The sequence below is a fragment of the Hyperolius riggenbachi genome, chromosome 2 (genome assembly GCF_040937935.1).
Source record: "Hyperolius riggenbachi isolate aHypRig1 chromosome 2, aHypRig1.pri, whole genome shotgun sequence".
NCBI classification, from domain to species: Eukaryota; Metazoa; Chordata; class Amphibia; order Anura; family Hyperoliidae; genus Hyperolius; species Hyperolius riggenbachi.
The window spans coordinates 155,350,443-155,373,520 of NC_090647.1; the positions used below are offsets into that span (position 1 = coordinate 155,350,443).

The 23,078-nt window shown below is 61.1% G+C and overlaps 14 non-coding genes and 97 pseudogenes across 14 annotated transcripts; 91 read left to right on the forward strand and 20 right to left on the reverse strand.

Moving 5' to 3' along the window:
• The first annotated feature begins 60 nt into the window (after nt 1–60).
• Nucleotides 61–179, forward strand: LOC137558287 (5S ribosomal RNA; annotated as a pseudogene).
• An 83-nt stretch (nt 180–262) lies between these two features.
• Nucleotides 263–381, forward strand: LOC137559192 (5S ribosomal RNA; annotated as a pseudogene).
• A 72-nt stretch (nt 382–453) lies between these two features.
• LOC137548231 (5S ribosomal RNA) lies at nt 454–572 on the forward strand (annotated as a pseudogene).
• Nucleotides 573–655: 83 nt separating this feature from the next.
• Nucleotides 656–774, forward strand: LOC137558288 (5S ribosomal RNA; annotated as a pseudogene).
• An 83-nt stretch (nt 775–857) lies between these two features.
• Nucleotides 858–976, forward strand: LOC137556879 (5S ribosomal RNA; annotated as a pseudogene).
• A 72-nt stretch (nt 977–1,048) lies between these two features.
• LOC137548232 (5S ribosomal RNA) lies at nt 1,049–1,167 on the forward strand (annotated as a pseudogene).
• An 83-nt stretch (nt 1,168–1,250) lies between these two features.
• LOC137549927 (5S ribosomal RNA) lies at nt 1,251–1,369 on the forward strand (annotated as a pseudogene).
• An 83-nt stretch (nt 1,370–1,452) lies between these two features.
• LOC137548214 (5S ribosomal RNA) lies at nt 1,453–1,571 on the forward strand (annotated as a pseudogene).
• Nucleotides 1,572–1,654: 83 nt separating this feature from the next.
• LOC137558572 (5S ribosomal RNA) lies at nt 1,655–1,773 on the forward strand (annotated as a pseudogene).
• An 82-nt stretch (nt 1,774–1,855) lies between these two features.
• LOC137551529 (5S ribosomal RNA) lies at nt 1,856–1,974 on the forward strand (annotated as a pseudogene).
• A 276-nt stretch (nt 1,975–2,250) lies between these two features.
• LOC137557748 (5S ribosomal RNA) lies at nt 2,251–2,369 on the forward strand (annotated as a pseudogene).
• A 70-nt stretch (nt 2,370–2,439) lies between these two features.
• Nucleotides 2,440–2,558, forward strand: LOC137548158 (5S ribosomal RNA; annotated as a pseudogene).
• An 83-nt stretch (nt 2,559–2,641) lies between these two features.
• LOC137556211 (5S ribosomal RNA) lies at nt 2,642–2,760 on the forward strand. Its single transcript, XR_011028869.1, has one exon. It is a non-coding gene; the product is annotated as a 5S ribosomal RNA (ribosomal RNA).
• Nucleotides 2,761–2,843: 83 nt separating this feature from the next.
• Nucleotides 2,844–2,962, forward strand: LOC137548548 (5S ribosomal RNA; annotated as a pseudogene).
• Nucleotides 2,963–3,045: 83 nt separating this feature from the next.
• Nucleotides 3,046–3,164, forward strand: LOC137549586 (5S ribosomal RNA; annotated as a pseudogene).
• Nucleotides 3,165–3,246: 82 nt separating this feature from the next.
• Nucleotides 3,247–3,365, forward strand: LOC137547615 (5S ribosomal RNA; annotated as a pseudogene).
• Nucleotides 3,366–3,448: 83 nt separating this feature from the next.
• LOC137558414 (5S ribosomal RNA) lies at nt 3,449–3,567 on the forward strand (annotated as a pseudogene).
• Nucleotides 3,568–3,650: 83 nt separating this feature from the next.
• Nucleotides 3,651–3,769, forward strand: LOC137549532 (5S ribosomal RNA; annotated as a pseudogene).
• Nucleotides 3,770–3,840: 71 nt separating this feature from the next.
• On the forward strand, nt 3,841–3,959 carry LOC137548159 (5S ribosomal RNA; annotated as a pseudogene).
• An 84-nt stretch (nt 3,960–4,043) lies between these two features.
• LOC137557480 (5S ribosomal RNA) lies at nt 4,044–4,162 on the forward strand (annotated as a pseudogene).
• An 83-nt stretch (nt 4,163–4,245) lies between these two features.
• LOC137559290 (5S ribosomal RNA) lies at nt 4,246–4,364 on the forward strand (annotated as a pseudogene).
• An 83-nt stretch (nt 4,365–4,447) lies between these two features.
• On the forward strand, nt 4,448–4,566 carry LOC137547779 (5S ribosomal RNA; annotated as a pseudogene).
• Nucleotides 4,567–4,649: 83 nt separating this feature from the next.
• On the forward strand, nt 4,650–4,768 carry LOC137552193 (5S ribosomal RNA; annotated as a pseudogene).
• Nucleotides 4,769–4,851: 83 nt separating this feature from the next.
• LOC137556213 (5S ribosomal RNA) lies at nt 4,852–4,970 on the forward strand. Its single transcript, XR_011028871.1, has one exon. It is a non-coding gene; the product is annotated as a 5S ribosomal RNA (ribosomal RNA).
• A 55-nt stretch (nt 4,971–5,025) lies between these two features.
• On the forward strand, nt 5,026–5,144 carry LOC137556214 (5S ribosomal RNA). The gene has a single exon (XR_011028872.1). It is a non-coding gene; the product is annotated as a 5S ribosomal RNA (ribosomal RNA).
• An 84-nt stretch (nt 5,145–5,228) lies between these two features.
• Nucleotides 5,229–5,347, forward strand: LOC137559240 (5S ribosomal RNA; annotated as a pseudogene).
• An 84-nt stretch (nt 5,348–5,431) lies between these two features.
• On the forward strand, nt 5,432–5,550 carry LOC137558540 (5S ribosomal RNA; annotated as a pseudogene).
• Nucleotides 5,551–5,633: 83 nt separating this feature from the next.
• Nucleotides 5,634–5,752, forward strand: LOC137549533 (5S ribosomal RNA; annotated as a pseudogene).
• Nucleotides 5,753–5,835: 83 nt separating this feature from the next.
• Nucleotides 5,836–5,954, forward strand: LOC137552800 (5S ribosomal RNA; annotated as a pseudogene).
• An 83-nt stretch (nt 5,955–6,037) lies between these two features.
• Nucleotides 6,038–6,156, forward strand: LOC137559047 (5S ribosomal RNA; annotated as a pseudogene).
• Nucleotides 6,157–6,239: 83 nt separating this feature from the next.
• LOC137547656 (5S ribosomal RNA) lies at nt 6,240–6,358 on the forward strand (annotated as a pseudogene).
• Nucleotides 6,359–6,441: 83 nt separating this feature from the next.
• On the forward strand, nt 6,442–6,560 carry LOC137556215 (5S ribosomal RNA). Its single transcript, XR_011028873.1, has one exon. It is a non-coding gene; the product is annotated as a 5S ribosomal RNA (ribosomal RNA).
• An 83-nt stretch (nt 6,561–6,643) lies between these two features.
• Nucleotides 6,644–6,762, forward strand: LOC137552183 (5S ribosomal RNA; annotated as a pseudogene).
• Nucleotides 6,763–6,845: 83 nt separating this feature from the next.
• LOC137554195 (5S ribosomal RNA) lies at nt 6,846–6,964 on the forward strand (annotated as a pseudogene).
• A 140-nt stretch (nt 6,965–7,104) lies between these two features.
• LOC137548486 (5S ribosomal RNA) lies at nt 7,105–7,223 on the forward strand (annotated as a pseudogene).
• Nucleotides 7,224–7,307: 84 nt separating this feature from the next.
• On the forward strand, nt 7,308–7,426 carry LOC137556216 (5S ribosomal RNA). Its single transcript, XR_011028874.1, has one exon. It is a non-coding gene; the product is annotated as a 5S ribosomal RNA (ribosomal RNA).
• Nucleotides 7,427–7,701: 275 nt separating this feature from the next.
• LOC137548913 (5S ribosomal RNA) lies at nt 7,702–7,820 on the forward strand (annotated as a pseudogene).
• Nucleotides 7,821–7,881: 61 nt separating this feature from the next.
• On the forward strand, nt 7,882–8,000 carry LOC137551691 (5S ribosomal RNA; annotated as a pseudogene).
• An 83-nt stretch (nt 8,001–8,083) lies between these two features.
• On the forward strand, nt 8,084–8,202 carry LOC137553277 (5S ribosomal RNA; annotated as a pseudogene).
• An 83-nt stretch (nt 8,203–8,285) lies between these two features.
• LOC137550016 (5S ribosomal RNA) lies at nt 8,286–8,404 on the forward strand (annotated as a pseudogene).
• Nucleotides 8,405–8,487: 83 nt separating this feature from the next.
• LOC137551389 (5S ribosomal RNA) lies at nt 8,488–8,606 on the forward strand (annotated as a pseudogene).
• An 83-nt stretch (nt 8,607–8,689) lies between these two features.
• Nucleotides 8,690–8,808, forward strand: LOC137553034 (5S ribosomal RNA; annotated as a pseudogene).
• Nucleotides 8,809–8,891: 83 nt separating this feature from the next.
• LOC137548389 (5S ribosomal RNA) lies at nt 8,892–9,010 on the forward strand (annotated as a pseudogene).
• Nucleotides 9,011–9,093: 83 nt separating this feature from the next.
• LOC137556787 (5S ribosomal RNA) lies at nt 9,094–9,212 on the forward strand. Its single transcript, XR_011029426.1, has one exon. It is a non-coding gene; the product is annotated as a 5S ribosomal RNA (ribosomal RNA).
• Nucleotides 9,213–9,295: 83 nt separating this feature from the next.
• On the forward strand, nt 9,296–9,414 carry LOC137547538 (5S ribosomal RNA; annotated as a pseudogene).
• An 83-nt stretch (nt 9,415–9,497) lies between these two features.
• On the forward strand, nt 9,498–9,616 carry LOC137548390 (5S ribosomal RNA; annotated as a pseudogene).
• Nucleotides 9,617–9,699: 83 nt separating this feature from the next.
• On the forward strand, nt 9,700–9,818 carry LOC137558342 (5S ribosomal RNA; annotated as a pseudogene).
• Nucleotides 9,819–9,901: 83 nt separating this feature from the next.
• Nucleotides 9,902–10,020, forward strand: LOC137551525 (5S ribosomal RNA; annotated as a pseudogene).
• An 83-nt stretch (nt 10,021–10,103) lies between these two features.
• On the forward strand, nt 10,104–10,222 carry LOC137549175 (5S ribosomal RNA; annotated as a pseudogene).
• An 83-nt stretch (nt 10,223–10,305) lies between these two features.
• LOC137552910 (5S ribosomal RNA) lies at nt 10,306–10,423 on the forward strand (annotated as a pseudogene).
• An 83-nt stretch (nt 10,424–10,506) lies between these two features.
• On the forward strand, nt 10,507–10,625 carry LOC137557014 (5S ribosomal RNA; annotated as a pseudogene).
• Nucleotides 10,626–10,708: 83 nt separating this feature from the next.
• On the forward strand, nt 10,709–10,827 carry LOC137558345 (5S ribosomal RNA; annotated as a pseudogene).
• Nucleotides 10,828–10,910: 83 nt separating this feature from the next.
• On the forward strand, nt 10,911–11,029 carry LOC137549922 (5S ribosomal RNA; annotated as a pseudogene).
• Nucleotides 11,030–11,112: 83 nt separating this feature from the next.
• LOC137548150 (5S ribosomal RNA) lies at nt 11,113–11,231 on the forward strand (annotated as a pseudogene).
• Nucleotides 11,232–11,314: 83 nt separating this feature from the next.
• On the forward strand, nt 11,315–11,432 carry LOC137552547 (5S ribosomal RNA; annotated as a pseudogene).
• Nucleotides 11,433–11,516: 84 nt separating this feature from the next.
• Nucleotides 11,517–11,635, forward strand: LOC137557015 (5S ribosomal RNA; annotated as a pseudogene).
• Nucleotides 11,636–11,719: 84 nt separating this feature from the next.
• On the forward strand, nt 11,720–11,838 carry LOC137547772 (5S ribosomal RNA; annotated as a pseudogene).
• An 83-nt stretch (nt 11,839–11,921) lies between these two features.
• LOC137549536 (5S ribosomal RNA) lies at nt 11,922–12,040 on the forward strand (annotated as a pseudogene).
• Nucleotides 12,041–12,123: 83 nt separating this feature from the next.
• On the forward strand, nt 12,124–12,242 carry LOC137548006 (5S ribosomal RNA; annotated as a pseudogene).
• An 83-nt stretch (nt 12,243–12,325) lies between these two features.
• LOC137553213 (5S ribosomal RNA) lies at nt 12,326–12,444 on the forward strand (annotated as a pseudogene).
• Nucleotides 12,445–12,527: 83 nt separating this feature from the next.
• LOC137547802 (5S ribosomal RNA) lies at nt 12,528–12,646 on the forward strand (annotated as a pseudogene).
• An 83-nt stretch (nt 12,647–12,729) lies between these two features.
• LOC137557481 (5S ribosomal RNA) lies at nt 12,730–12,848 on the forward strand (annotated as a pseudogene).
• An 83-nt stretch (nt 12,849–12,931) lies between these two features.
• On the forward strand, nt 12,932–13,050 carry LOC137551013 (5S ribosomal RNA; annotated as a pseudogene).
• Nucleotides 13,051–13,133: 83 nt separating this feature from the next.
• LOC137552461 (5S ribosomal RNA) lies at nt 13,134–13,252 on the forward strand (annotated as a pseudogene).
• Nucleotides 13,253–13,335: 83 nt separating this feature from the next.
• Nucleotides 13,336–13,454, forward strand: LOC137557551 (5S ribosomal RNA; annotated as a pseudogene).
• Nucleotides 13,455–13,537: 83 nt separating this feature from the next.
• On the forward strand, nt 13,538–13,656 carry LOC137558530 (5S ribosomal RNA; annotated as a pseudogene).
• Nucleotides 13,657–13,739: 83 nt separating this feature from the next.
• LOC137557482 (5S ribosomal RNA) lies at nt 13,740–13,858 on the forward strand (annotated as a pseudogene).
• Nucleotides 13,859–13,941: 83 nt separating this feature from the next.
• LOC137548603 (5S ribosomal RNA) lies at nt 13,942–14,060 on the forward strand (annotated as a pseudogene).
• Nucleotides 14,061–14,143: 83 nt separating this feature from the next.
• On the forward strand, nt 14,144–14,262 carry LOC137558854 (5S ribosomal RNA; annotated as a pseudogene).
• Nucleotides 14,263–14,346: 84 nt separating this feature from the next.
• Nucleotides 14,347–14,465, forward strand: LOC137553155 (5S ribosomal RNA; annotated as a pseudogene).
• An 83-nt stretch (nt 14,466–14,548) lies between these two features.
• Nucleotides 14,549–14,667, forward strand: LOC137548517 (5S ribosomal RNA; annotated as a pseudogene).
• Nucleotides 14,668–14,750: 83 nt separating this feature from the next.
• Nucleotides 14,751–14,869, forward strand: LOC137549052 (5S ribosomal RNA; annotated as a pseudogene).
• Nucleotides 14,870–14,952: 83 nt separating this feature from the next.
• On the forward strand, nt 14,953–15,071 carry LOC137557484 (5S ribosomal RNA; annotated as a pseudogene).
• Nucleotides 15,072–15,154: 83 nt separating this feature from the next.
• LOC137559086 (5S ribosomal RNA) lies at nt 15,155–15,273 on the forward strand (annotated as a pseudogene).
• An 84-nt stretch (nt 15,274–15,357) lies between these two features.
• On the forward strand, nt 15,358–15,476 carry LOC137557552 (5S ribosomal RNA; annotated as a pseudogene).
• Nucleotides 15,477–15,559: 83 nt separating this feature from the next.
• LOC137549584 (5S ribosomal RNA) lies at nt 15,560–15,678 on the forward strand (annotated as a pseudogene).
• An 83-nt stretch (nt 15,679–15,761) lies between these two features.
• Nucleotides 15,762–15,880, forward strand: LOC137548518 (5S ribosomal RNA; annotated as a pseudogene).
• An 83-nt stretch (nt 15,881–15,963) lies between these two features.
• LOC137557902 (5S ribosomal RNA) lies at nt 15,964–16,082 on the forward strand (annotated as a pseudogene).
• Nucleotides 16,083–16,166: 84 nt separating this feature from the next.
• Nucleotides 16,167–16,285, forward strand: LOC137553982 (5S ribosomal RNA; annotated as a pseudogene).
• An 83-nt stretch (nt 16,286–16,368) lies between these two features.
• On the forward strand, nt 16,369–16,487 carry LOC137556708 (5S ribosomal RNA). Its single transcript, XR_011029348.1, has one exon. It is a non-coding gene; the product is annotated as a 5S ribosomal RNA (ribosomal RNA).
• An 83-nt stretch (nt 16,488–16,570) lies between these two features.
• On the forward strand, nt 16,571–16,689 carry LOC137556217 (5S ribosomal RNA). Its single transcript, XR_011028875.1, has one exon. It is a non-coding gene; the product is annotated as a 5S ribosomal RNA (ribosomal RNA).
• Nucleotides 16,690–16,772: 83 nt separating this feature from the next.
• Nucleotides 16,773–16,891, forward strand: LOC137548412 (5S ribosomal RNA; annotated as a pseudogene).
• An 83-nt stretch (nt 16,892–16,974) lies between these two features.
• On the forward strand, nt 16,975–17,093 carry LOC137549478 (5S ribosomal RNA; annotated as a pseudogene).
• An 83-nt stretch (nt 17,094–17,176) lies between these two features.
• Nucleotides 17,177–17,295, forward strand: LOC137557904 (5S ribosomal RNA; annotated as a pseudogene).
• An 84-nt stretch (nt 17,296–17,379) lies between these two features.
• On the forward strand, nt 17,380–17,498 carry LOC137553104 (5S ribosomal RNA; annotated as a pseudogene).
• An 83-nt stretch (nt 17,499–17,581) lies between these two features.
• On the forward strand, nt 17,582–17,700 carry LOC137556709 (5S ribosomal RNA). Its single transcript, XR_011029349.1, has one exon. It is a non-coding gene; the product is annotated as a 5S ribosomal RNA (ribosomal RNA).
• An 83-nt stretch (nt 17,701–17,783) lies between these two features.
• Nucleotides 17,784–17,902, forward strand: LOC137556219 (5S ribosomal RNA). The gene has a single exon (XR_011028877.1). It is a non-coding gene; the product is annotated as a 5S ribosomal RNA (ribosomal RNA).
• An 83-nt stretch (nt 17,903–17,985) lies between these two features.
• On the forward strand, nt 17,986–18,104 carry LOC137556220 (5S ribosomal RNA). The gene has a single exon (XR_011028878.1). It is a non-coding gene; the product is annotated as a 5S ribosomal RNA (ribosomal RNA).
• An 83-nt stretch (nt 18,105–18,187) lies between these two features.
• LOC137548413 (5S ribosomal RNA) lies at nt 18,188–18,306 on the forward strand (annotated as a pseudogene).
• Nucleotides 18,307–18,389: 83 nt separating this feature from the next.
• LOC137549910 (5S ribosomal RNA) lies at nt 18,390–18,508 on the forward strand (annotated as a pseudogene).
• An 83-nt stretch (nt 18,509–18,591) lies between these two features.
• LOC137549173 (5S ribosomal RNA) lies at nt 18,592–18,710 on the forward strand (annotated as a pseudogene).
• Nucleotides 18,711–18,885: 175 nt separating this feature from the next.
• On the reverse strand, nt 18,886–19,004 carry LOC137559385 (5S ribosomal RNA; annotated as a pseudogene).
• Nucleotides 19,005–19,087: 83 nt separating this feature from the next.
• LOC137556704 (5S ribosomal RNA) lies at nt 19,088–19,206 on the reverse strand. The gene has a single exon (XR_011029343.1). It is a non-coding gene; the product is annotated as a 5S ribosomal RNA (ribosomal RNA).
• Nucleotides 19,207–19,289: 83 nt separating this feature from the next.
• On the reverse strand, nt 19,290–19,408 carry LOC137547777 (5S ribosomal RNA; annotated as a pseudogene).
• Nucleotides 19,409–19,491: 83 nt separating this feature from the next.
• On the reverse strand, nt 19,492–19,610 carry LOC137549796 (5S ribosomal RNA; annotated as a pseudogene).
• Nucleotides 19,611–19,693: 83 nt separating this feature from the next.
• On the reverse strand, nt 19,694–19,812 carry LOC137558416 (5S ribosomal RNA; annotated as a pseudogene).
• Nucleotides 19,813–19,895: 83 nt separating this feature from the next.
• LOC137549797 (5S ribosomal RNA) lies at nt 19,896–20,014 on the reverse strand (annotated as a pseudogene).
• An 83-nt stretch (nt 20,015–20,097) lies between these two features.
• On the reverse strand, nt 20,098–20,216 carry LOC137549362 (5S ribosomal RNA; annotated as a pseudogene).
• Nucleotides 20,217–20,299: 83 nt separating this feature from the next.
• On the reverse strand, nt 20,300–20,418 carry LOC137549546 (5S ribosomal RNA; annotated as a pseudogene).
• Nucleotides 20,419–20,501: 83 nt separating this feature from the next.
• Nucleotides 20,502–20,620, reverse strand: LOC137557485 (5S ribosomal RNA; annotated as a pseudogene).
• Nucleotides 20,621–20,703: 83 nt separating this feature from the next.
• LOC137552769 (5S ribosomal RNA) lies at nt 20,704–20,822 on the reverse strand (annotated as a pseudogene).
• An 83-nt stretch (nt 20,823–20,905) lies between these two features.
• On the reverse strand, nt 20,906–21,024 carry LOC137547546 (5S ribosomal RNA; annotated as a pseudogene).
• Nucleotides 21,025–21,107: 83 nt separating this feature from the next.
• LOC137556221 (5S ribosomal RNA) lies at nt 21,108–21,226 on the reverse strand. The gene has a single exon (XR_011028879.1). It is a non-coding gene; the product is annotated as a 5S ribosomal RNA (ribosomal RNA).
• Nucleotides 21,227–21,309: 83 nt separating this feature from the next.
• Nucleotides 21,310–21,428, reverse strand: LOC137559020 (5S ribosomal RNA; annotated as a pseudogene).
• Nucleotides 21,429–21,511: 83 nt separating this feature from the next.
• On the reverse strand, nt 21,512–21,630 carry LOC137559116 (5S ribosomal RNA; annotated as a pseudogene).
• An 83-nt stretch (nt 21,631–21,713) lies between these two features.
• On the reverse strand, nt 21,714–21,832 carry LOC137551555 (5S ribosomal RNA; annotated as a pseudogene).
• A 275-nt stretch (nt 21,833–22,107) lies between these two features.
• LOC137550921 (5S ribosomal RNA) lies at nt 22,108–22,226 on the reverse strand (annotated as a pseudogene).
• Nucleotides 22,227–22,309: 83 nt separating this feature from the next.
• On the reverse strand, nt 22,310–22,428 carry LOC137549991 (5S ribosomal RNA; annotated as a pseudogene).
• Nucleotides 22,429–22,511: 83 nt separating this feature from the next.
• LOC137549827 (5S ribosomal RNA) lies at nt 22,512–22,630 on the reverse strand (annotated as a pseudogene).
• An 83-nt stretch (nt 22,631–22,713) lies between these two features.
• LOC137556222 (5S ribosomal RNA) lies at nt 22,714–22,832 on the reverse strand. The gene has a single exon (XR_011028880.1). It is a non-coding gene; the product is annotated as a 5S ribosomal RNA (ribosomal RNA).
• An 83-nt stretch (nt 22,833–22,915) lies between these two features.
• Nucleotides 22,916–23,034, reverse strand: LOC137553003 (5S ribosomal RNA; annotated as a pseudogene).
• Nucleotides 23,035–23,078: the final 44 nt, after the last annotated feature.

A 23,078-nucleotide genomic window follows, 5' to 3' on the forward strand; every position in this document is an offset into this window, starting at 1 on the left:
GGCTATGAGCACGCGTGGGAAGCCTCACCTTCAAGGCGCCGGAACGGCGCCCTGGAGGTTGCCTGCGGCCACACTAAGCCGAAAGCGCCCGCTCTCGTCAGATCGCGGAAGCTAAGCGGCTTCAGGCCTGGTTAGTAGCTGCATGGAAGACCGGCTGTGAACCCCAGGTGCTGCAGGCGTTTTTTTGGGTTTGAGGCCCAATGGCTATGAGCACGCGTGGGAAGTCTCACCTTCAAGGCGCCGGAACGGCGCCCTGGAGGTTGCCTGCGGCCACACTAAGCCGAAAGCGCCTGCTCTCGTCAGATCGCGGAAGCTAAGCGGCTTCAGGCCTGGTTAGTAGCTGCATGGGAGACCGGCTGTGAATCCCAGGTGCTGCAGGTGTTTTTTTGGGTTTGAGACCCAATGGCTATGAGCACGCGTGGGAAGCCTCACCTTCAAGGCGCCCTGGAGGTTGCCTGCGGCCACACTAAGCCGAAAGCGCCCGCTCTCGGCAGATCGCGGAAGCTAAGCGGCTTCAGGCCTGATTAGTAGCTGCATGGGAGACCGGCTGTGAACCCCAGGTGCTGCAGGCGTTTTTTTGGGTTTGAGGCCCAATGGCTATGAGCACGCGTGGGAAGCCTCACCTTCAAGGCGCCGGAGCGGCGCCTTGGAGGTTGCCTGCGGCCACACTAAGCCGAAAGCGCCCGCTCTCGTCAGATCGCGGAAGCTAAGCGGCTTCAGGCCTGGTTAGTAGCTGCATGGAAGACCGGCTGTGAACCCCAGGTGCTGCAGGCGTTTTTTTGGGTTTGAGGCCCAATGGCTATGAGCACGCGTGGGAAGTCTCACCTTCAAGGCGCCGGAACGGCGCCCTGGAGGTTGCCTGCGGCCACACTAAGCCGAAAGCGCCCGCTCTCGTCAGATCGCGGAAGCTAAGCGGCTTCAGGCCTGGTTAGTAGCTGCATGGGAGACCGGCTGTGAATCCCAGGTGCTGCAGGTGTTTTTTTGGGTTTGAGACCCAATGGCTATGAGCACGCGTGGGAAGCCTCACCTTCAAGGCGCCCTGGAGGTTGCCTGCGGCCACACTAAGCCGAAAGCGCCCGCTCTCGGCAGATCGCGGAAGCTAAGCGGCTTCAGGCCTGATTAGTAGCTGCATGGGAGACCGGCTGTGAACCCCAGGTGCTGCAGGCGTTTTTTTGGGTTTGAGGCCCAATGGCTATGAGCACGCGTGGGAAGCCTCACCTTCAAGGCGCCGGAGCGGCGCCTTGGAGGTTGCCTGCGGCCACACTAAGCCGAAAGTGCCCGCGCTCGTCAGATCGCGGAAGCTAAGCGGCTTCAGGCCTGGTTAGTAGCTGCGTGGGAGACCGGCTGTGAACCCCCGGTGCTGCAGGCGTTTTTTTGGGTTTGAGGCCCAATGGCTATGAGCACGCGTGGGAAGCCTCACCTTCAAGGCGCCCGAACGGCGCCTTGGAGGTTGCCTGCGGCCACACTAAGCCGAAAGCGCCCGCTCTCGTCAGATCGTGGAAGCTAAGCGGCTTCAGGCCTGGTTAGTAGCTGCATGGGAGACCGGCTGTGAACCCCAGGTGCTGCAGGTGTTTTTTTGGGTTTGAGGCCCAATGGCTATGAGCACGCGTGGGAAGCCTCACCTTCAAGGCGCCGGAACGGCGCCATGGAGGTTGCCTGCGGCCACACTAAGCCGAAAGTGCCCGCTCTCGTCAGATCGCGGAAGCTAAGCGGCTTCAGGCCTGGTAAGTAGCTGCATGGGAGACCGGCTGTGAACCCCAGGTGCTGCAGGCGTTTTTTTGGGTTTGAGACCCAATGGCTATGAGCACGCGTGGGAAGCCTCACCTTCAAGGCGCCGGAACGGCGCCTGGGGGTTGCCTGCGGCCACACTAAGCCGATAGCGCCCGCTCTCGTCAGATCGCGGAAGCTAAGCGGCTTCAGGCCTGGTTAGAAGCTGCATGGGAGACCGGCTGTGAACCCCAGGTGCTGCAGGTGTTTTTTTGGGTTTGAGGCCCAATGGCTATCAGCACGCGTGGGAAGCCTCACCTTCAAGGCGCCGGAATGGCGCCCTGGAGGTTGCCTGCGGCCACACTAAGCCGAAAGCGTCAGATCGCGGAAGCTAAGCGGCTTCAGGCCTGGTAAGTAGCTGCATGGGAGACCGGCTGTGAACCCCAGGTGCTGCAGGCGTTTTTTTTGGGTTTGAGACCCAATGGCTATGAGCACGCGTGGGAAGCCTCACCTTCAAGGCGCCGGAACGGCGCCTTGGAGGTTGCCTGCGGCCACACTAAGCCGAAAGCGCCCGCTCTCGTCAGATCGCGGAAGCTAAGCGGCTTCAGGCCTGTTTAGTAGCTGCATGGGAGACCGGCTGTGAACCCCAGGTGCTGCAGGCGTTTTTTTGGGTTTGAGGCCCAATGGCTATGAGCACGCGTGGGAAGCCTCACCTTCAAGGCCCTGGAGGTTGCCTGCGGCCACACTAATCCGAAAGTGCCCGCTCTCGTCAGATCGCGGAAGCTAAGCGGCTTCAGGCCTGGTTAGTAGCTGCATGGGAGACCGGCTGTGAACCCCAGGTGCTGCAGGCGTTTTTTTTGGTTTGAGACCCAATGGCTATGAGCACGCGTGGGAAGCCTCACCTTCAAGGCGCCGGAACGGCGCCCTGGAGGTTGCCTGCGGCCACACTAAGCCGAAAGCGCCCGCTCTCGTCAGATCGCGGAAGCTAAGCGGCTTCAGGCCTGGTTAGTAGCTGCATGGGAGACCGGCTGTGAACCCCAGGTGCTGCAGGCGTTTTTTTGGGTTTGAGGCCCAATGGCTATGAGCACGCGTGGGAAGCCTCACCTTCAAGGCGCCGGAACGGCGCCCTGGAGGTTGCCTGCGGCCACACTAAGCCGAAAGCGCCCGCTCTCGTCAGATCGCGGAAGCTAAGCGGCTTCAGGCCTAGTTAGTAGCTGCATGGGAGACCGGCTGTGAACCCCAGGTGCTGCAGGTGTTTTTTTGGGTTTGAGGCCCAATGGCTATGAGCACGCGTGGGAAGCCTCACCTTCAAGGCGCCGGAACGGCGCCCTGGAGGTTGCCTGCGGCCACACTAAGCCGAAAGCGCCCGCTCTCGTCAGATCGTGGAAGCTAAGCGGCTTCCGGCCTGGTTAGTAGCTGCATGGGAGACCGGCTGTGAACCCCAGGTGCTGCAGGCGTTTTTTGGGTTTGAGACCCAATGGCTATGAGCACGCGTGGGAAGCCTCACCTTCAAGGCGCCGGAACGGCGCCCTGGAGGTTGCCTGCGGCCACACTAAGCCGAAAGCGCCCGTTTTCGTCAGATCGCGGAAGCTAAGCGGCTTCAGGCCTGGTTAGTAGCTGCATGGGAGACCGGCTGTGAACCCCAGGTGCTGCAGGCGTTTTTTTGGGTTTGAGGCCCAATGGCTATGAGCACGCGTGGGAAGCCTCACCTTCAAGGCGCCGGAACGGCGCCTTGGAGGTTGCCTGCGGCCACACTAAGCCGAAAGCGCCCGCTCTCGTCAGATCGCGGAAGCTAAGCGGCTTCAGGCCTGGTTAGTAGCTGCATGGGAGACTGGCTGTGAACCCCAGGTGCTGCAGGCGTTTTTTTGGGTTCGAGGCCCAATGGCTATGAGCACGCGTGTGAAGCCTCACCTTCAAGGCGCCGGAACGGCGCCCTGGAGGTTGCCTGCGGCCACACTAAGCCGAAAGCGCCCGCTCTTGTCAGATTGCGGAAGCTAAGCGGCTTCAGGCCTGGTTAGTAGCTGCATGGGAGACCGGCTGTGAACCCCAGGTGCTGCAGGCGTTTTTTTTGGGTTTGAGGCCCAATGGCTATGAGCACGCGTGGGAAGCCTCACCTTCAAGGCCCTGGAGGTTGCCTGCGGCCACACTAATCCGAAAGTGCCCGCTCTCGTCAGATCGCGGAAGCTAAGCGGCTTCAGGCCTGGTTAGTAGCTGCATGGGAGACCGGCTGTGAACCCCAGGTGCTGCAGGCGTTTTTTTTGGTTTGAGACCCAATGGCTATGAGCACGCGTGGGAAGCCTCACCTTCAAGGCGTCGGAACGGCGCCTTGGAGGTTTGCCTGCGGCCACACTAAGCCGAAAGCGCCCGCTCTCGTCAGATCGCGGAAGCTAAGCGGCTTCAGGCCTGGTTAGTAGCTGCATGGGAGACCGGCTGTGAACCCCAGGTGCTGCAGGTGTTTTTTTGGGTTTGAGGCCCAATGGCTATGAGCACGCGTGGGAAGCCTCACCTTCAAGGCGCCGGAACGGCGCCTTGGAGGTTGCCTGCGGCCACACTAAGCCGAAAGCGCCCGCTCTTGTCAGATCGCGGAAGCTAAGCGGCTTCAGGCCTGGTTAGTAGCTGCATGGGAGACCGGCTGTGAACCCCAGGTGCTGCAGGCGTTTTTTTGGGTTTGAGGCCCAATGGCTATGAGCACGCGTGGGAAGCCTCACCTTCAAGGCGCCGGAACGGCGCCTTGGAGGTTGCCTGCGGCCACACTAAGCCGAAAGCGCCCGCTCTCGTCAGATCGCGGAAGCTAAGCGGCTTCAGGCCTGGTTAGTAGCTGCATGGGAGACCGGCTGTGAACCCCATGTGCTGCAGGCGTATTTTTGGGTTTGAGGCCCAATGGCTATGAGCACGCGTGGGAAGCCTCACCTTCAAGGCGCCGGAGCGGCGCCTGGGAGGTTGCCTACGGCCACACTAAGCCGAAAGCGCCCGCTCTCGTCAGATCGCGGAAGCTAAGCGGCTTCAGGCCTGGTTAGTGGCTGCATGGGAGACCGGCTGTGAACCCCAGGTGCTGCAGGTGTTTTTTTGGGTTTGAGGCCCAATGGCTATGAGCACGCGTGGGAAGCCTCACCTTCAAGGCGCCGGAACGGCGCCTTGGAGGTTGCCTGCGGCCACACTAAGCCGAAAGCGCCCGCTCTCGTCAGATCGCGGAAGCTAAGCGGCTTCAGGCCTGGTTAGTAGCTGCATGGGAGACCGGCTGTGAACCCCAGGTGCTGCAGGCGTTTTTTTGGGTTTGAGGCCCAATGGCTATGAGCACGCGTGGGAAGCCTCACGGTTGCCTGCGGCCACACTAAGCCGAAAGCGCCCGCTCTCGTCAGATCGCGGAAGCTAAGCGGCTTCAGGCCTGGTTAGTAGCTGCATGGGAGACCGGCTGTGAACCCCAGGTGCTGCAGGCGTTTTTTTGGGTTTGAGGCCCAATGGCTATGAGCACGCGTGGGAAGCCTCACCTTCAAGGCGTCGGAACGGCGCCTTGGAGGTTTGCCTGCGGCCACACTAAGCCGAAAGCGCCCGCTCTCGTCAGATCGCGGAAGCTAAGCGGCTTCAGGCCTGGTTAATAGCTGCATGGGAGACCGGCTGTGAACCCCAGGTGCTGCAGGCGTTTTTTTTGGGCTTGAGGCCCAATGGCTATGAGCACGCGTGGGAAGCCTCACCTTCAAGGCGCCGGAACGGCGCCTTGGAGGTTGCCGGCGGCCACACTAAGCCGAAAGCGCCCGCTCTCGTCAGATCGCGGAAGCTAAGCGGCTTCAGGCCTGGTTAGTAGCTGCATGGGAGACCGGCTGTGAACCCCAGGTGCTGCAGGCGTTTTTTTGGGTTTGAGGCCCAATGGCTATGAGCACGCGTGGGAAGCCTCACCTTCAAGGCGCCGGAACGGCGCCTTGGAGGTTGCCTGCGGCCACACTAAGCCGAAAGCGCCCGCTCTTGTCAGATTGCGGAAGCTAAGCGGCTTCAGGCCTGGTTAGTAGCTGCATGGGAGACCGGCTGTGAACCCCAGGTGCTGCAGGCGTTTTTTTGGGTTTGAGGCCCAATGGCTATGAGCACGCGTGGGAAGCCTCACCTTCAAGGCGCCGGAACGGCGCCTTGGAGGTTGCTTGCGGCCACACTAAGCCGAAAGCGCCCGCTCTCGTCAGATGGCGGAAGCTAAGCGGCTTCAGGCCTGGTTAGTAGCTGCATAGGAGACCGGCTGTGAACCCCAGGTGCTGCAGGTGTTTTTTTGGGTTTGAGGCCCAATGGCTATGAGCACGCGTGGGAAGCCTCACCTTCAAGGCGTCGGAACGGCGCCCTGGAGGTTGCCTGCGGCCACACTAAGCCGAAAGCGCCCGCTCTCGTCAGATCGCGGAAGCTAAGCGGCGTCAGGCCTGGTTAGTAGCTGCATGGGAGACCGGCTGTGAACTCCAGGTGCTGCAGGCGTTGTTTTGGGTTTGAGGCCCAATGGCTATGAGCACGTGTGGGAAGCCTCACCTTCAAGACGCCGGAACGGCGCCTTGGAGGTTTCCTGCGGCCACACTAAGCCGAAAGTGCCCGCTCTCGTCAGATCGCGGAAGCTAAGCGGCTTCAGGCCTGGTTAGTAGCTGCATGGGAGACCGGCTGTGAACCCCAGGTGCTGCAGGCGTTTTTTTGGGTTTGAGGCCCAATGGCTATGAGCACGCGTGGGAAGCCTCACCTTCAAGGCGCCGGAACGGCGCCTTGGAGGTTGCCTGCGGCCACACTAAGCCGAAAGCGCCCGCTCTCGTCAGATCGCGGAAGCTAAGCGGCTTCAGGCCTGGTTAGTAGCTGCATGGGAGACCGGCTGTGAACCCCAGGTGCTGCAGGCGTTTTTTTGGGTTTGAGGCCCAATGGCTATGAGCACGCGTGGGAAGCCTCACCTTCAAGGTGCCGGAATGGCGCCCTGTGGGTTGCCTGCGGCCACACTAAGCCGAAAGCGCCCGCTCTCGTCAGATTGCGGAAGCTAAGCGGTGTCAGGCCTGGTTAGTAGCTGCATGGGAGACCGGCTGTGAACCCCAGGTGTTGCAGGCGTTTTTTTGGGTTTGAGGCCCAATGGCTATGAGCACGCGTGGGAAGCCTCACCTTCAAGGCGCCGGAACGGCGCCCTGGAGGGTGCCTGCGGCCACACTAAGCCGAAAGCGCCCGCTCTCGTCAGATCGCAGAAGCTAAGCGGCTTCAGGGCTGGTTAGTAGCTGCATGGGAGACTGGCTGTGAACCCCAGGTTCTGCAGGCGTTTTTTTGGTTAGTAGCTGCATGGGAGACCGGCTGTGAACCCCAGGTGCTGCAGGTGTTTTTTTGGGTTTGAGGCCCAATGGCTATGAGCACGCGTGGGAAGCCTCACCTTCAAGGCGCCGGAACGGCGCCCTGGAGGTTGCCTGTGGCCACACTAAGCCGAAAGCGCCCGCTCTCGTCAGATAGCGGAAGCTAAGCGGCTTCAGGCCTGGTTAGTAGCTGCATGGGAGACCGGCTGTGAACCCCAGGTGCTGCAGGCGTTTTTTTTGGGTTTGAGGCCCAATGGCTATGAGCACGCGTGGGAAGCCTCACCTTCAAGGCGCCGGAACGGCGCCCTGGAGGTTGCCTGCGGCCACACTAAGCCGAAAGCGCCCGCTCTCGTCAGATCGCGGAAGCTAAGCGGCTTCAGGCCTGGTTAGTAGCTGCATGGGAGACCGGCTGTGAACCCCAGGTGCTGCAGGCGTTTTTTTGGGTTTGAGGCCCAATGGCTATGAGCACGCGTGGGAAGCCTCACCTTCAAGGCGCCGGACCGGCGCCTTGGAGGTTACCTGCGGCCACACTAAGCCGAAAGCGTCAGATCGCGGAAGCTAAGCGGCTTCAGGCCTGGTTAGTAGCTGCATGGGAGACCGGCTGTGAACCCCAGGTGCTGCAGGCGTTTTTTTGGGTTTGAGGCCCAATGGCTATGAGCACGCGTGGGAAGCCTCACCTTCAAGGTGCCGGAACGGCGCCTTGAAGGTTGCCTGCGGACACACTAAGCCGAAAGCGCCCGCTCTCGTCAGATCGCGGAAGCTAAGCGGCTTCAGGCCTGGTTAGTAGCTGCATGGGAGACCGGCTGTGAACCCCAGGTGCTGCAGGTGTTTTTTGGGGTTTGAGGCCCAATGGCTATGAGCACGCGTGGGAAGCCTCACCTTCAAGGTTTCCTGCGGCCACACTAAGCCGAAAGCGCCCGCTCTCGTCAGATCGCGGAAGCTAAGCGGCTTCAGGCCTGTTTAGTAGCTGCATGGGAGACCGGCTGTGAACCCTAGTTGCTGCAGGCGTTTTTTTGGGTTTGAGGCCCAATGGCTATGAGCACGCGTGGGAAGCCTCACCTTCAAGGCACCGGAACGGCGCCCTGGGGGTTTCCTGCGGCCACACTAAGCCGAAAGCGCCCGCTCTCGTCAGATCGTGGAAACTAAGTGGCTTCAGGCCTGGTTAGTAGCTGCATGGGAGACCGGCTGTAAACTCCAGGTGCTGCAGGCGTTTTTTTGGGTTTGAGGCCCAATGGCTATGAGCACGCGTGGGAGGCCTCACCTTCAAGGCGCCGGAACGGCGCCTTGGAGGTTGCCTGCGGCCACACTAAGCCGAAAGCGCACGCTCTCGTCAGATCGCGGAAGCTAAACGGCTTCAGGCCTGTTTAGTAGCTGCATGGGAGACCGGCTGTGAACCCCAGGTGCTGCAGGCGTTTTTTTGGGTTTGAGGCCCAATGGCTATGAGCACGCGTGGGAAGCCTCACCTTCAAGGCGCCGGAACGGCGCCTTGGAGGTTGCCTGCGGCCACACTAAGCCGAAAGCGCCCGCTCTTGTCAGATCGTGGAAGCTAAGTGGCTTCAGGCCTGGTTAGTAGCTGCATGGGAGACCGGCTGTGAACCCCAGGTGCTGCAGGCGTTTTTTGGGGTTTGAGGCCCAATGGCTATGAGCACGCGTGGGAAGCCTCACCTTCAAGGCGCCGGAATGGCGCCCTGGAGGTTGCCTGCGGCCACACTAAGCCGAAAGCGCCTGCTCTCGTCAGATCGCGGAAGCTAAGTGGCTTCAGGCCTGGTTAGTAGCTGCATGGGGGAACGGCTGTGAACCCCAGGTGCTGCTGGCATTTTTTTGGGTTTGAGGCCCAATGGCTATGAGCACGCGTGGGAAGCCTCACCTTCAAGGCGCCGCAACGGCGCCCTGGAGGTTGCCTGCGGCCACACTAAGTCGAAAGCGCCCGCTCTTGTCAGATCGCGGAAGCTAAGCGGCTTCAGGCCTGGTTAGTAGCTGCATGGGAGACCGGCTGTGAACCCCAGGTGCTGCAGGCGTTTTTTTGGGTTTGAGGCCCAATGGCTATGAGCACGCGTGGGAAGCCTCACCTTCAAGGCGCCGGAACGGCGCCTTGGAGGTTGCCTGCGGTCACACTAAGCCGAAAGCGCCCGCTCTCGTCAGATCGCGGAAGCTAAGCGGCTTCAGGCCTGGTTAGTAGCTGCATGGGAGACCGGCTGTGAACCCCAGGTGCTGCAGGCGTTTTTTTGGGTTTGAGGCCCAATGGCTATGAGCACGCGTGGGAAGCCTCACCTTCAAGGCGCCGGAACGGCGCCTTGGAGGTTGCCTGCGGCCACACTAAGCCGAAAGCGCCCGCTCTCGTCAGATCGCGGAAGCTAAGCGGCTTCAGGCCTGGTTAGTAGCTGCATGGGAGACCGGCTGTGAACCCCGGGTGCTGCAAGCGTTTTTTTGGGTTTGAGGCCCAATGGCTATGAGCACGCGTGGGAAGCCTCACCTTCAAGGCGCCGGAACGGCGCCTTGGAGGTTGCCTGCGGCCACACTAAGTCGAAAGCGCCCGCTCTTGTCAGATCGCGGAAGCTAAGCGGCTTCAGGCCTGGTTAGTAGCTGCATGGGAGACCGGCTGTGAACCCCAGGTGCTGCAGGCGTTTTTTTGGGTTTGAGGCCCAATGGCTATGAGCACGCGTGGGAAGCCTCACCTTCAAGGCGCCGGAGCGGCGCCTTGGAGGTTGCCTGCGGCCACACTAAGCCGAAAGCGCCCGCACTCGTCAGATCGCGGAAGCTAAGCGGCTTCAGGCCTGGTTAGTAGCTGCATGGGAGACCGGCTGTGAACCCCAGGTGCTGCAGGCGGTTTTTTGGGTTTGAGGCCCAATGGCTATGAGCACGCGTGGGAAGCCTCACCTTCAAGGCGCCGGAACGGCGCCTTGGAGGTTGCCTGCGGCCACACTAAGCCGAAAGCGCCTGCTCTCGTCAGATCGCGGAAGCTAAGCGGCTTCAAGCCTGGTTAGTAGCTGCATGGGAGACTGGCTGTGAACCCCAGGTGCTGCAGGCGGTTTTTTGGGTTTGAGGCCCAATGGCTATGAGCACGCGTGGGAAGCCTCACCTTCAAGGCGCCGGAACGGCGCCTTGGAGGTTGCCTGCGGCCACACTAAGCCGAAAGCGCCCGCTCTCGTCAGATCGCGGAAGCTAAGCGGTTTCAGGCCTGGTTAGTAGCTGCATGGGAGATCGGCTGTGAACCCCAGGTGCTGCAGGTGTTTTTTTGGGTTTGAGGCCCAATGGCTATGAGCACGCGCGGGAAGCCTCACCTTCAAGGCGCCGGAACGGCGCCTTGGAGGGTGCCTCGGCCACACTAAGCCGAAAGCGCCCGCTCTCGTCAGATCGCGGAAGCTAAGCGGCTTCAGGCCTGGTTAGTAGCTGAATGGGAGACCGGCTGTGAACCCCAGGTGCTGCAGGTGTTTTTTTGGGTTTGAGGCCCAATGGCTATGAGCACGCGTGGGAAGCCTCACCTTCAAGGCGCCGGAACGGCGCTTTGGAGGTTGCCTGTGGCCACACTAAGCCGAAAGCGCCCGCTCTCGTCAGATCGCGGAAGCTAAGCGGCTTCAGGCCTGGTTAGTAGCTGCATGGGAGACCGGCTGTGAACCCCAGGTGCTGCAGGCGTTTTTTTGGGTTTTAGGCCCAATGGCTATGAGCACGCGTGGGAAGCCTCACCTTCAAGGCGCCGGAACGGCGCCCTGGAGGTTGCCTGCGGCCACACTAAGCCGAAAGCGCCCGCACTCGTCAGATCGCGGAAGCTAAGCGGCTTCAGGCCTGGTTAGTAGCTGCATGGGAGACCGGCTGTGAACCCCAGGTGCTGCAGGCGGTTTTTTGGGTTTGAGGCCCAATGGCTATGAGCACGCGTGGGAAGCCTCACCTTCAAGGCGCCGGAACGGCGCCTTGGAGGTTGCCTGCGGCCACACTAAGCCGAAAGCGCCCGCTCTCGTCAGATCGTGGAAGCTAAGCGGCTTCAAGCCTGGTTAGTAGCTGCATGGGAGACCGGCTGTGAACCCCAGGTGCTGCAGGCGGTTTTTTGGGTTTGAGGCCCAATGGCTATGAGCACGCGTGGGAAGCCTCACCTTCAAGGCGCCGGAACGGCGCCTTGGAGGTTGTCTGCGGCCACACTAAGCCGAAAGCGCCCGCTCTCGTCAGATCGCGGAAGCTAAGCGGTTTCAGGCCTGGTTAGTAGCTGCATGGGAGACCGGCTGTGAACCCCAGGTGCTGCAGGTGTTTTTTTGGGTTTGAGGCCCAATGGCTATGAGCACGCGCGGGAAGCCTCACCTTCAAGGCGCCGGAACGGCGCCTTGGAGGTTGCCTCGGCCACACTAAGCCGAAAGCGCCCGCTCTCGTCAGATCGCGGAAGCTAAGCGGCTTCAGGCCTGGTTAGTAGCTGCATGGGAGACCGGCTGTGAACCCCAGGTGCTGCAGGCGTTTTTTTTGGGTTTGAGGCCCAATGGCTATGAGCACGCGTGGGAAGCCTCACCTTCAAGGCGCCGGAACGGCGCTTTGGAGGTTGCCTGTGGCCACACTAAGCCGAAAGCGCCCGCTCTCGTCAGATCGCGGAAGCTAAGCGGCTTCAGGCCTGGTTAGTAGCTGCATGGGAGACCGGCTGTGAACCCCAGGTGCTGCAGGCGTTTTTTTTGGGTTTGAGGCCCAATGGCTATGAGCACGCGTGGGAAGCCTCACCTTCAAGGCGCCGGAACGGCGCCTTGGAGGTTGCCTGCGGCCACACTAAGCCGAAAGTGCCCGCTCTCGTCAGATCGCGGAAGCTAAGCGGTTCCAGGCCTGGTTAGTAGCTGCATGGGAGACCGGCTGTGAACCCCAGGTGCTGCAGGCGTTTTTTTGGGTTTGAGGCCCAATGGCTATGAGCACGCGTGGGAAGCCTCACCTTCAAGGCGCCGGAACGGCGCCCTGGAGGTTGCCTGCGGCCACACTAAGCCGAAAGCGCCTGCTCTTGTTAGATCGCGGAAGCTAAGCGGCTTCAGGCCTGGTTAGTAGCTGCATGGGAGACCGGCTGTGAACCCCAGGTGCTGCAGGCGTTTTTTTGGGTTTGAGGCCCAATGGCTATGAGCACGCGTGGGAAGCCTCACCTTCAAGGCGCCGGAACGGCGCCCTGGAGGTTGCCTGCGGCCACACTAAGCCGAAAGCGCCCGCTCTCGTTAGATCGCGGAAGCTAAGCGGCTTCAGGCCTGGTTAGTAGCTGCATGGGAGACCGGCTGTGAACCCCAGGTGCAGCAGGCGTTTTTTTGGGTTTGAGGCCCAATGGCTATGAGCACGCGTGGGAAGCCTCACCTTCAAGGCGCCGGAACGGCGCCCTGGAGGTTGCCTGTGGCCACACTAAGCTGAAAGCGCCCGCTCTCGTCAGATTGCGGAAGCTGAGTGGCTTCAGGCCTGGTTAGTAGCTGCATGGGAGACCGGCTGTGAACCCCAGGTGCTGCAGGCGGTTTTTTGGGTTTGAGGACCAATGGCTATGAGCACGCGTGGGAAGCCTCACCTTCAAGGCGCCGGAACGGCGCCTTGGAGGTTGCCTGCGGCCACACTAAGCCGAAAGCGCGTGCTCTCATCAGATCGCGGAAGCTAAGCGGCTTCAGGCCTGGTTAGTAGCTGCATGGGAGACCGGCTGTGAACCCCAGGTGCTGCAGGCGTTTTTTTGGGTTTGAGGCCCAATGGCTATGAGCACACGTGGGAAGCCTCACCTTCAAGGCGCCGGAACGGCGCCCTGGAGGTTGCCTGCGGCCACACTAAGCCGAAAGCGCCCGCTCTCGTCAGATCGCGGAAGCTAAGCGGCTTCAGGCCTGGTTAGTAGCTGCATGGGAGACCGGCTGTGAACCCCAGGTGCTGCAGGTGTTTTTTTGGGTTTGAGGCCCAATGGCTATGAGCACGCGTGGGAAGCCTCACCTTCAAGGCGCTGGAACGGCGCCCTGGAGGTTGCCTGCGGCCACACTAAGCCGAAAGCGCCCCCTCTCGTCAGATCGCGGAAGCTAAGCGGCTTCAGGCCTGGTTAGTAGCTGCATGGGAGACCGGCTGTGAACCCCAGGTGCTGCAGGTGTTTTTTTGGGTTTGAGGCCCAATGGCTATGAGCACGCGTGGGAAGCCTCACCTTCAAGGCGCCGGAACGGTGCCCTGGAGGGTGCCTGTGGCCACACTAAGCCGAAAGCGCCCGCTCTCGTCAGATTGCAGAAGCTAAGTGGCTTCAGGCCTGGTTAGTAGCTGCATGGGAGACCGGCTGTGAACCCCAGGTGCTGCAGGCGTTTTTTTGGGTTTGAGGCCCAATGGCTATGAGCACGCGTGGGAAGCCTCACCTTCAATGCGCCGGAACGGCGCTTTGGAGGTTGCCTGCGGCCACACTAAGCCGAAAGTGCCCGCTCTCGTCAGATCGCGGAAGCTAAGCGGCTTCAGGCCTGGTTAGTAGCTGCATGGGAGACCGGCTGTGAACCCCAGGTGCTGCAGGCGTTTTTTTGGGTTTGAGGCCCAATGGCTATGAGCACGCGTGGGAAGCCTCACCTTCAAGGCGCCGGGACGGCGCCCTGGAGGTTGCCTGTGGCCACACTAAGCCGAAAGCGCCCGCTCTCGTCAGATCGCGGAAGCTAAGCGGCTTCAGGCCTGGTTAGTAGCTGCATGGGAGACCAGCTGTGAACCCCAGGTGCTGCAGGTGTTTTTTTGGGTTTGAGGCCCAATGGCTATGAGCACGCGTGGGAAGTCTCACCTTCAAGGCGCCGGAACGGCGCCCTGGAGGTTGCCTGCGGCCACACTAAGCCGAAAGCGCCCGCTCTCGTCAGATCGCGGAAGCTAAGCGGCTTCAGGCCTGGTTAGTAGCTGCATGGGAGACCGGCTGTGAACCCCAGGTGCTGCAGGTGTTTTTTTGGGTTTGAGGCCCAATGGCTATGAGCACGCGTGGGAAGCCTCACCTTCAAGGCGCCGGAACGGCGCCTTGGAGGTTGCCTGTGGCCACACTAAGCCGAAAGCGCCCGCTCTCGTCAGATCGCGGAAGCTAAGCGGCTTCAGGCCTGGTTAGTAGCTGCATGGGAGACTGGCTGTGAATCCCAGGTGCTGCAGGTGTTTTTTTGGGTTTGAGGCCCAATGGCTATGAGCACGCGTGGGAAGCCTCACCTTCAAGGCGCCGGAACGGCGCCCTGGAGGTTGCCTGCGGCCACACTAAGCCGAAAGCGCCCGCTCTCGTCAGATTGCGGAAGCTAAGCGGCTTCAGGCCTGGTTAGTAGCTGCATGGGAGACCGGCTGTGAACCCCAGGTGCTGCAGGCGTTTTTTTTGGGTTTGAGGCCCAATGGCTATGAGCACGCGTGGGAAGCCTCACCTTCAAGGCGCCGGAACGGCGCCCTGGAGGTTTCTTGCTACCACACTAAGCCGAAAGCACCCGCTCTCGTCAGATCGCGGAAGCTGAGCGGCTTCAGGCCTGGTTAGTAGCTGCATGGGAGACCGGCTGTGAACCCCAGGTGCTGCAGGCGTTTTTTTGGGTTTGAGGCCCAATGGCTATGAGCACGCGTGGGAAGCCTCACCTTCAAGGCGCCGGAACGTCGCCTTAGAGGTTGCCTGCGGCCACACTAAGCCGAAAGCGCCTGCTCTCGTCAGATCGTGGAAGCTAAGCGGCTTCAGGCCTGGTTAGTAGCTGCATGGGAGACCGGCTGTGAACCCCAGGTGCTGCAGGCGTTTTTTTGGGTTTGAGGCCCAATGGCTATGAGCACGCGTGGGAAGCCTCACCTTCAAGGCGCCGGAACGGCGCCCTGGAGGTTTCCTGCGGCCACACTAAGCCGAAAGCGCCCGCTCTCGTCAGATCGCGGAAGCTAAGCGGCTTCAGGCCTGGTTAGTAGCTGCATGGGAGACCGGCTGTGAACCCCAGGTGCAGCAGGCGTTTTTTTGGGTTTGAGGCCCAATGGCTATGAGCACGCGTGGGAAGCCTCACCTTCAAGGCGCCGGAACGGCGCCCTGGAGGTTGCCTGCGGCCACACTAAGCCGAAAGCGCCCGCTCTCGTCAGATCGCGGAAGCTAAGCGGCTTCAGGCCTGGTTAGTAGCTGCATGGGAGACCGGCTGTGAACCCCAGGTGCTGCAGGTGTTTTTTTGGGTTTGAGGCCCAATGGCTATGAGCACGCGTGGGAAGCCTCACCTTCAAGGCGCCGGAACGGCGCCCTGGAGGTTGCCTGCGGCCACACTAAGCCGAAAGCACCTGCTCTCGTCAGATCGCGGAAGCTAAGCGGCTTCAGGCCTGGTTAGTAGCTGCATGGGAGACTGGCTGTGAACCCCAGGTGCTGCAGGCGTTTTTTTGGGTTTGAGGCCCAATGGCTATGAGCACGCGTGGGGAAGCCTCACCTTCAAGGCGCCGGAACGGCGCCTTGGAGGTTGCCTGCGGCCACACTAAGCCGAAAGTGCCCGCTCTCGTCAGATCGCGGAAGCTAAGCGGCTTCAGGCCTGGTTAGTAGCTGCATGGGAGACCGGCTGTGAACCCCAGGTGCTGCAGGCGTTTTTTTGGGTTTGAGGCCCAATGGCTATGAGCACGCGTGGGAAGCCTCACCTTCAAGGCGCCGGAACGGCGCCCTGGAGGTTGCCTGCGGCCACACTAAGCCGAAAGCGCCCGCTCTCGTCAGATCGCGGAAGCTGAGTGGCTTCAGGCCTGGTTAGTAGCTGCATGGGAGACCGGCTGTGAACCCCAGGTGCTGCAGGCGTTTTTTTGGGTTTGAGGCCCAATGGCTATGAGCACGCGTGGGAAGCCTCACCTTCAAGGCGCCGGAACAGCGCCTTGGAGGTTGCCTGCGGCCACACTAAGCCGAAAGCGCCTGCTCTCGTCAGATCGTGGAAGCTAAGCGGCTTCAGGCCTGGTTAGTAGCTGCATGGGAGACCGGCTGTGAACCCCAGGTGCTGCAGGCGTTTTTTTGGGTTTGAGGCCCAATGGCTATGAGCACGCGTGGGAAGCCTCACCTTCAAGGCGCCGGAACGGCGCCCTGGAGGTTTCCTGCGGCCACACTAAGCCGAAAGCGCCCGCTCTCGTCAGATCGCGGAAGCTAAGCGGCTTCAGGCCTGGTTAGTAGCTGCATGGGAGACCGGCTGTGAACCCCAGGTGCTGCAGGCGTTTTTTTTGGGTTTGAGGCCCAATGGCTATGAGCACGCGTGGGTAGCCTCACCTTCAAGGCGCCGGAACGGCGCCCTGGAGGTTGCCTGCAGCCACACTAAGCCGAAAGCGCCCGCTCTCGTCAGTTTGCCTAAGCTAAGCGGCTTCAGGCCTGGTTAGTAGCTGCATGGGAGACCGGCTGTGAACCCCAGGTGCTGCAGGCGTTTTTTTGGGTTTGAGGCCCAATGGCTATGAGCACGCGTGGGAAGCCTCACCTTCAAGGCGCCGGAACGGCGCCCTGGAGGTTGCCTGCGGCCACACTAAGCCGAAAGCACCCGCTCTCGTCAGATCGCGGAAGCTAAGCGGCTTCAGGCCTGGTTAGTAGCTGCATGGGACACCGGCTGTGAACCCCAGGTGCTGCAGGCGTTTTTTTGGGTTTGAGGCCCAATGGCTATGAGCACGCGTGGGAAGCCTCACCTTCAAGGCGCCGGAACGGCGCCCTGGAGGTTGCCTGCGGCCACACTAAGCCGAAAGCGCCCGCTCTCGTCAGATCGCGGAAGCTAAGCGGCTTCAGGCCTGGTTAGTAGCTGCATGGGAGACCGGCTGTGAACCCCAGGTGCTGCAGGCGTTTTTTTGGGTTTGAGGCCCAATGGCTATGAGCACGCGTGGGAAACCTCACCTTCAAGGCGCCGGAACGGCGCCCTGGAGGTTGCCTGCGGCCACACTAAGCCAAAAGCGCCCGCTCTCGTCAGATCGCGGAAGCTAAGCGGCTTCAGGCCTGGTTAGTAGCTGCATGGGAGACCGGCTGTGAACCCCAGGTGCTGCAGGTGTTTTTTTGGGTTTGAGGCCCAATGGCTATGAGCACGCGTGGGAAGCCTCACCTTCAAGGCGCCGGAACGGCGCCTTGGAGGGTGCCTGTGGCCACACTAAGCCGAAAGCGCCTGCTCTCGTCAGATCGTGGAAGCTAAGCGGCTTCAGGCCTGGTTAGTAGCTGCATGGGAGACCGGCTGTGAACCCCAGGTGCTGCAGGCGTTTTTTTGGGTTTGAGGCCCAATGGCTATGAGCACGCGTGGGAAGCCTCACCTTCAAGGCGCCGGAACGGCGCCCTGGAGGTTTCCTGCGGCCACACTAAGCCGAAAGCGCCCGCTCTCGTCAGATCGCGGAAGCTAAGCGGCTTCAGGCCTGGTTAGTAGCTGCATGGGAGACCGGCTGTGAACCCCAGGTGCTGCAGGCGTTTTTTTTGGGTTTGAGGCCCAATGGCTATGAGCACGCGTGGGTAGCCTCACCTTCAAGGCGCCGGAACGGCGCCCTGGAGGTTGCCTGCAGCCACACTAAGCCGAAAGCGCCCGCTCTCGTCAGTTCGCCTAAGCTAAGCGGCTTCAGGCCTGGTTAGTAGCTGCATGGGAGACCGGCTGTGAACCCCAGGTGCTGCAGGCGTTTTTTTGGGTTTGAGGCCCAATGGCTATGAGCACGCGTGGGAAGCCTCACCTTCAAGGCGCCGGAACGGCGCCCTGGAGGTTGCCTGCGGCCACACTAAGCCGAAAGCACCCGCTCTCGTCAGATCGCGGAAGCTAAGCGGCTTCAGGCCTGGTTAGTAGCTGCATGGGACACCGGCTGTGAACCCCAGGTGCTGCAGGCGTTTTTTTGGGTTTGAGGCCCAATGGCTATGAGCACGCGTGGGAAGCCTCACCTTCAAGGCGCCGGAACGGCGCCCTGGAGGTTGCCTGCGGCCACACTAAGCCGAAAGCGCCCGCTCTCGTCAGATCGCGGAAGCTAAGCGGCTTCAGGCCTGGTTAGTAGCTGCATGGGAGACCGGCTGTGAACCCCAGGTGCTGCAGGCGTTTTTTTGGGTTTGAGGCCCAATGGCTATGAGCACGCGTGGGAAGCCTCACCTTCAAGGCGCCGGAACGGCGCCCTGGAGGTTGCCTGCGGCCACACTAAGCCGAAAGCGCCCGCTCTCGTCAGATCGCGGAAGCTAAGCGGCTTCAGGCCTGGTTAGTAGCTGCATGGGAGACCGGCTGTGAACCCCAGGTGCTGCAGGCGTTTTTTTGGGTTTGAGGCCCAATGGCTATGAGCACGCGTGGGAAACCTCACCTTCAAGGCGCCGGAACGGCGCCCTGGAGGTTGCCTGCGGCCACACTAAGCCAAAAGCGCCCGCTCTCGTCAGATCGCGGAAGCTAAGCGGCTTCAGGCCTGGTTAGTAGCTGCATGGGAGACCGGCTGTGAACCCCAGGTGCTGCAGGTGTTTTTTTGGGTTTGAGGCCCAATGGCTATGAGCACGCGTGGGAAGCCTCACCTTCAAGGCGCCGGAACGGCGCCTTGGAGGGTGCCTGTGGCCACACTAAGCCGAAAGCGCCCGCTCTCGTCAGATCGCGGAAACTAAGCGGCTTGAGGCCTGGTTAGTAGCTGCATGGGAGACCGGCAGTGAACCCCAGGTGCTGCAGGCATATTTTTGGGTTTGAGGCCCAATGGCTATGAGCACGCGTGGAAAGCCTCACCTTCAAGGCGCCGGAACGGCGCCTTGGAGGTTGCCTGCGGCCACACTAAGCCGAAAGCGCCCGCTCTCGTCAGATTGTGGAAGCTAAGCGGCTTCAGGCCTGGTTAGTAGCTGCATGGGAGACCGGCTGTGAACCCCAGGTGCTGCAGGCGTATTTTTGGGTTTGAGGCCCAATGGCTATGAGCACGCGTGGGAAGCCTCACCTTCAAGGCGCCGGAGCTTTCGGCTTAGTGTGGCCGCAGGCAACCTCCAGGGCGCCGTTCCGGCGCCTTGAAGGTGAGGCTTCCCACGCGTGCTCATAGCCATTGGGCCTCAAACCCCAAAAAACGCCTACAGCACCTGGGGTTCACAGCCGGTCTCCCATGCAGCTACTAACCAGGCCTGAAGCCGCTTAGCTTCCGCGATCTGACGAGAGCGGGCGCTTTCGGCTTAGTGTGACCGCAGGCAACCTCCAAGGCGCCGTTCCGGCGCCTTGAAGGTGAGGCTTCCCACGCGTGCTCATAGCCATTGGGCCTCAAACCCAAAAAAACGCCTGCAGCACCTGGGGTTCACAGCCGGTCTCCCATGCAGCTACTAATCAGGCCTGAAGCCGCTTAGCTTCCGCGATCTGACGAGAGCGGGCGCTTTCGGCTTAGTGTGGCCGCAGGCAACCTCCAAGGCGCCGTTCCGGCGCCTTGAAGGTGAGGCTTCCCACGCGTGCTCATAGCCATTGGGCCTCAAACCCAAAAAAACGCCTGCAGCACCTGGGGTTCACAGCCGGTCTCCCATGCAGCTACTAACCAGGCCTGAAGCTGCTTAGCTTCCGCGATCTGACGTGAGCGGGCGCTTTCGGCTTAGTGTGGCCGCAGGCAACCTCCAAGGCGCCGTTCCGGCGCCTTGAAGGTGAGGCTTCACACGCGTGCTCATAGCCATTGGGCCTCAAACCCAAAAAAACGCCTGCAGCACCTGGGGTTTACAGCCGCTCTCCCATGCAGCTACTAACCAGGCCTGAAGCCGCTTAGCTTCCGCGATCTGACGAGAGCGGGCGCTTTCGGCTTAGTGTGGCCGCAGGCAACCTCCAGGGCGCCGTTCCGGCGCCTTGAAGGTGAGGCTTCCCACGCGTGCTCATAGCCATTGGGCCTCAAACCCAAAAAAACGCCTGCAGCACCTGGGGTTCACAGCCAGTCTCCCATGCAGCTACTAACCAGGCCTGAAGCCGCTTAGCTTCCGCGATCTGACGAGAGCGGGCGCTTTCGGCTTAGTGTGGCCGCAGGCAACCTCCAAGGCGCCGTTCCGGCGCCTTGAAGGTGAGGCTTCACACGCGTGCTCATAGCCATTGGGCCTCAAACCCAAAAAAACGCCTGCAGCACCTGGGGTTTACAGCCGCTCTCCCATGCAGCTACTAACCAGGCCTGAAGCCGCTTAGCTTCCGCGATCTGACGAGAGCGGGCGCTTTCGGCTTAGTGTGGCCGCAGGCAACCTCCAAGGCGCCGTTCCGGCGCCTTGAAGGTGAGGCTTCCCACGCGTGCTCATAGCCATTGGGCCTCAAACCCAAAAAAACGCCTGCAGCACCTGGGGTTCACAGCCGGTCTCCCATGCAGCTACTAACCAGGCCTGAAGCTGCTTAGCTTCCGCAATCTGACGAGAGCGGGCGCTTTCGGCTTAGTGTGGCCGCAGGCAACCTCTAAGGCGCCGTTCCGGCGCCTTGAAGGTGAGGCTTCCCACGCGTGCTCATAGCCATTGGGCCTCAAACCCAAAAAAACTCCTGCAGCACCTGGGGTTCACAGCCGGTCTCCCATGCAGCTACTAACCAAGCCTGAAGCCGCTTAGCTTCCGCGATCTGACGAGAGCAGGTGCTTTCGGCTTAGTGTGACCGCAGGCAACCTCCAAGGCGCCGTTCCGGCGCCTTGAAGGTGAGGCTTCCCACGCATGCTCACAGCCATTGGGCCTCAAACCCAAAAAAACACCTGCAGCACCTGGGGTTCACAGCCGGTCTCCCATGCAGCTACTAACCAGGCCTGAAGCCGCTTAGCTTCCGCGATCTGACGAGAGCGGGCGCTTTCGGCTTAGTGTGGCCGCAGGCAACCTCCAAGGCGCCGTTCCGGCGCCTTGAAGGTGAGGCTTCCCACGCGTGCTCATAGCCATTGGGCCTCAAACCCAAAAAAACGCCTGCAGCACCTGGGGTTCACAGCCGGTCTCCCATGCAGCTACTAACCAGGCCTGAAGCAGCTTAGCTTCCGCAATCTGACCAGAGCGGGCGCTTCCGGCTTAGTGTGGCCGCAGGCAACCTCCAAGGCGCCGTTCCGGCGCCTTGAAGGTGAGGCTTCCCACGCGTGCTCATAGCCATTGGGCCTCAAACCCAAAAAAACACCTGCAGCACCTGGGGTTCATAGCCGGTCTCCCATGCAGCTACTAACCAGGCCTGAAGCCGCTTAGCTTCCGCGATCTGACGAGAGCGGGCGCTTTCGGCTTAGTGTGGCCGCAGGCAACCTCCAAGGCGCCGTTCCGGCGCCTTGAAGGTGAGGCTTCCCACGCGTGCTCATAGCCATTGGGCCTCAAACCCAAAAAAACGCCTGCAGCACCTGGGGTTCACAGCCGGTCTCCCATGCAGCTACTAACCAGGCCTGAAGCCGCTTAGCTTCCGCGATCTGACGAGAGCGGGCGCTTTCGGCTTAGTGTGGCCGCAGGCAACCTCCAAGGCGCCGTTCCGGCGCCTTGAAGGTGAGGCTTCCCACGCGTGCTCATAGCCATTGGGCCTCAAACCCAAAAAAACGCCTGCAGCACCTGGGGTTCACAGCCGGTCTCCCATGCAGCTACTAACCAGGCCTGAAGCTGCTTAGCTTCCGCGATCTGACGAGAGCGGGCGCTTTCGGCTTAGTGTGGCCGCAGGCAACCTCCAAGGCGCCGTTCCGGCGCCTTGAAGGTGAGGCTTCCCACGCGTGCTCATAGCCATTGGGCCTCAAACCCAAAAAAACACCTGCAGCACCTGGGGTTCACAGCCAGTCTCCCATACAGCTACTAACCAGGCCTGAAGCCGCTTAGCTTCCGCGATCTGATGAGAGCGGGCGCTTTCGGCTTAGTGTGGCCGCAGGCAACCTCCAAGGCGCCGTTCCGGCGTCTTGAAGGTGAGGCTTCTCACGCGTGCTCATAGCCATTGGGCCTCAAACCCAAAAAACCGCCTGCAGCACCTGGGGTTCACAGCCGGTCTCCCATGCAGCTACTAACTAGGCCTGAAGCCGCTTAGCTTCCGCGATCTGACAAGAGCAGGCGCTTTCGGCTTAGTGTGGCCGCAGGCAACCTCCAAGGCGCCGTTCCGGCGCCTTGAAGGTGAGGCTTTCCACGCGTGCTCATAGCCATTGGGCCTCAAACCCAAAAAAACGCCTGCAGCACCTGGGGTTCACAGCCGGTCTCCCATGCAGCTACTAACCAGGCCTGAAGCCGCTTAGCTTCCGCGATCTGACGCTTTCGGCTTAGTGTGGCCGCAGGCAACCTCCAAGGCGCCGTTCCGGCGCCTTGAAGGTGAGGCTTTCCACGCGTGCTCATAGCCATTGGGCCTCAAACCCAAAAAAACGCCTGCAGCACCTGGGGTTCACAGCCGGTCTCCCATGCAGCTACTAACCAGGCATGAAGCCGCTTAGCTTCCGCAATCTGACGAGAGCGGGCGCTTTCGGCTTAGTGTGGCCGCAGGCAACCTCCAGGGCGCCGTTCCGGCGCCTTGAAGGTGAGGCTTCCCACGCGTGCTCATAGCCATTGGGCCTCAAACCCAAAAAAACGCCTGCAGCACCTGGGGTTCACAGCCGGTCTCCCATGCAGCTACTAACCAGGCCTGAAGCCGCTTAGCTTCCGCAATCTGACCAGAGCGGGCGCTTTCGGCTTAGTGTGGCCGCAGGCAACCTCCAAGGCGCCGTTCCGGCGCCTTGAAGGTGAGGCTTCCCACGCGTGCTCATAGCCATTGGGCCTCAAACCCAAAAAAACACCTGCAGCACCTGGGGTTCATAGCCGGTCTCCCATGCAGCTACTAACCAGGCCTGAAGCCGCTTAGCTTCCGCAATCTGACGAGAGCGGGCGCTTTCGGCTTAGTGTGGCCGCAGGCAACCTCCAAGGCGCCGTTCCGGCGCCTTGAAGGTGAGGCTTCCCACGCGTGCTCATAGCCATTGGGCCTCAAACCCAAAAAAACGCCTGCAGCACCTGGGGTTCACAGCCGGTCTCCCATGCAGCTACTAACCAGGCCTGAAGCCGCTTAGCTTCCGCGATCTGACGAGAGCGGGCGCTTTCGGCTTAGTGTGGCCGCAGGCAACCTCCAAGGCGCCGCTCCGGCGCCTTGAAGGTGAGGCTTCATACGCGTGCTCATAGCCATTGGGCCTCAAACCCAAAAAAACACCTGCAGCACCTGGGGTTCACAGCCGTTCTCCCATGCAGCTACTAACTAGGCCTGAAGCCGCTTAGCTTCCGCGATCTGACGAGAGCAGGTGCTTTCGGCTTAGTGTGACCGCAGGCAACCTCCAAGGCGCCGTTCCGGCGCCTTGAAGGTGAGGCTTCCC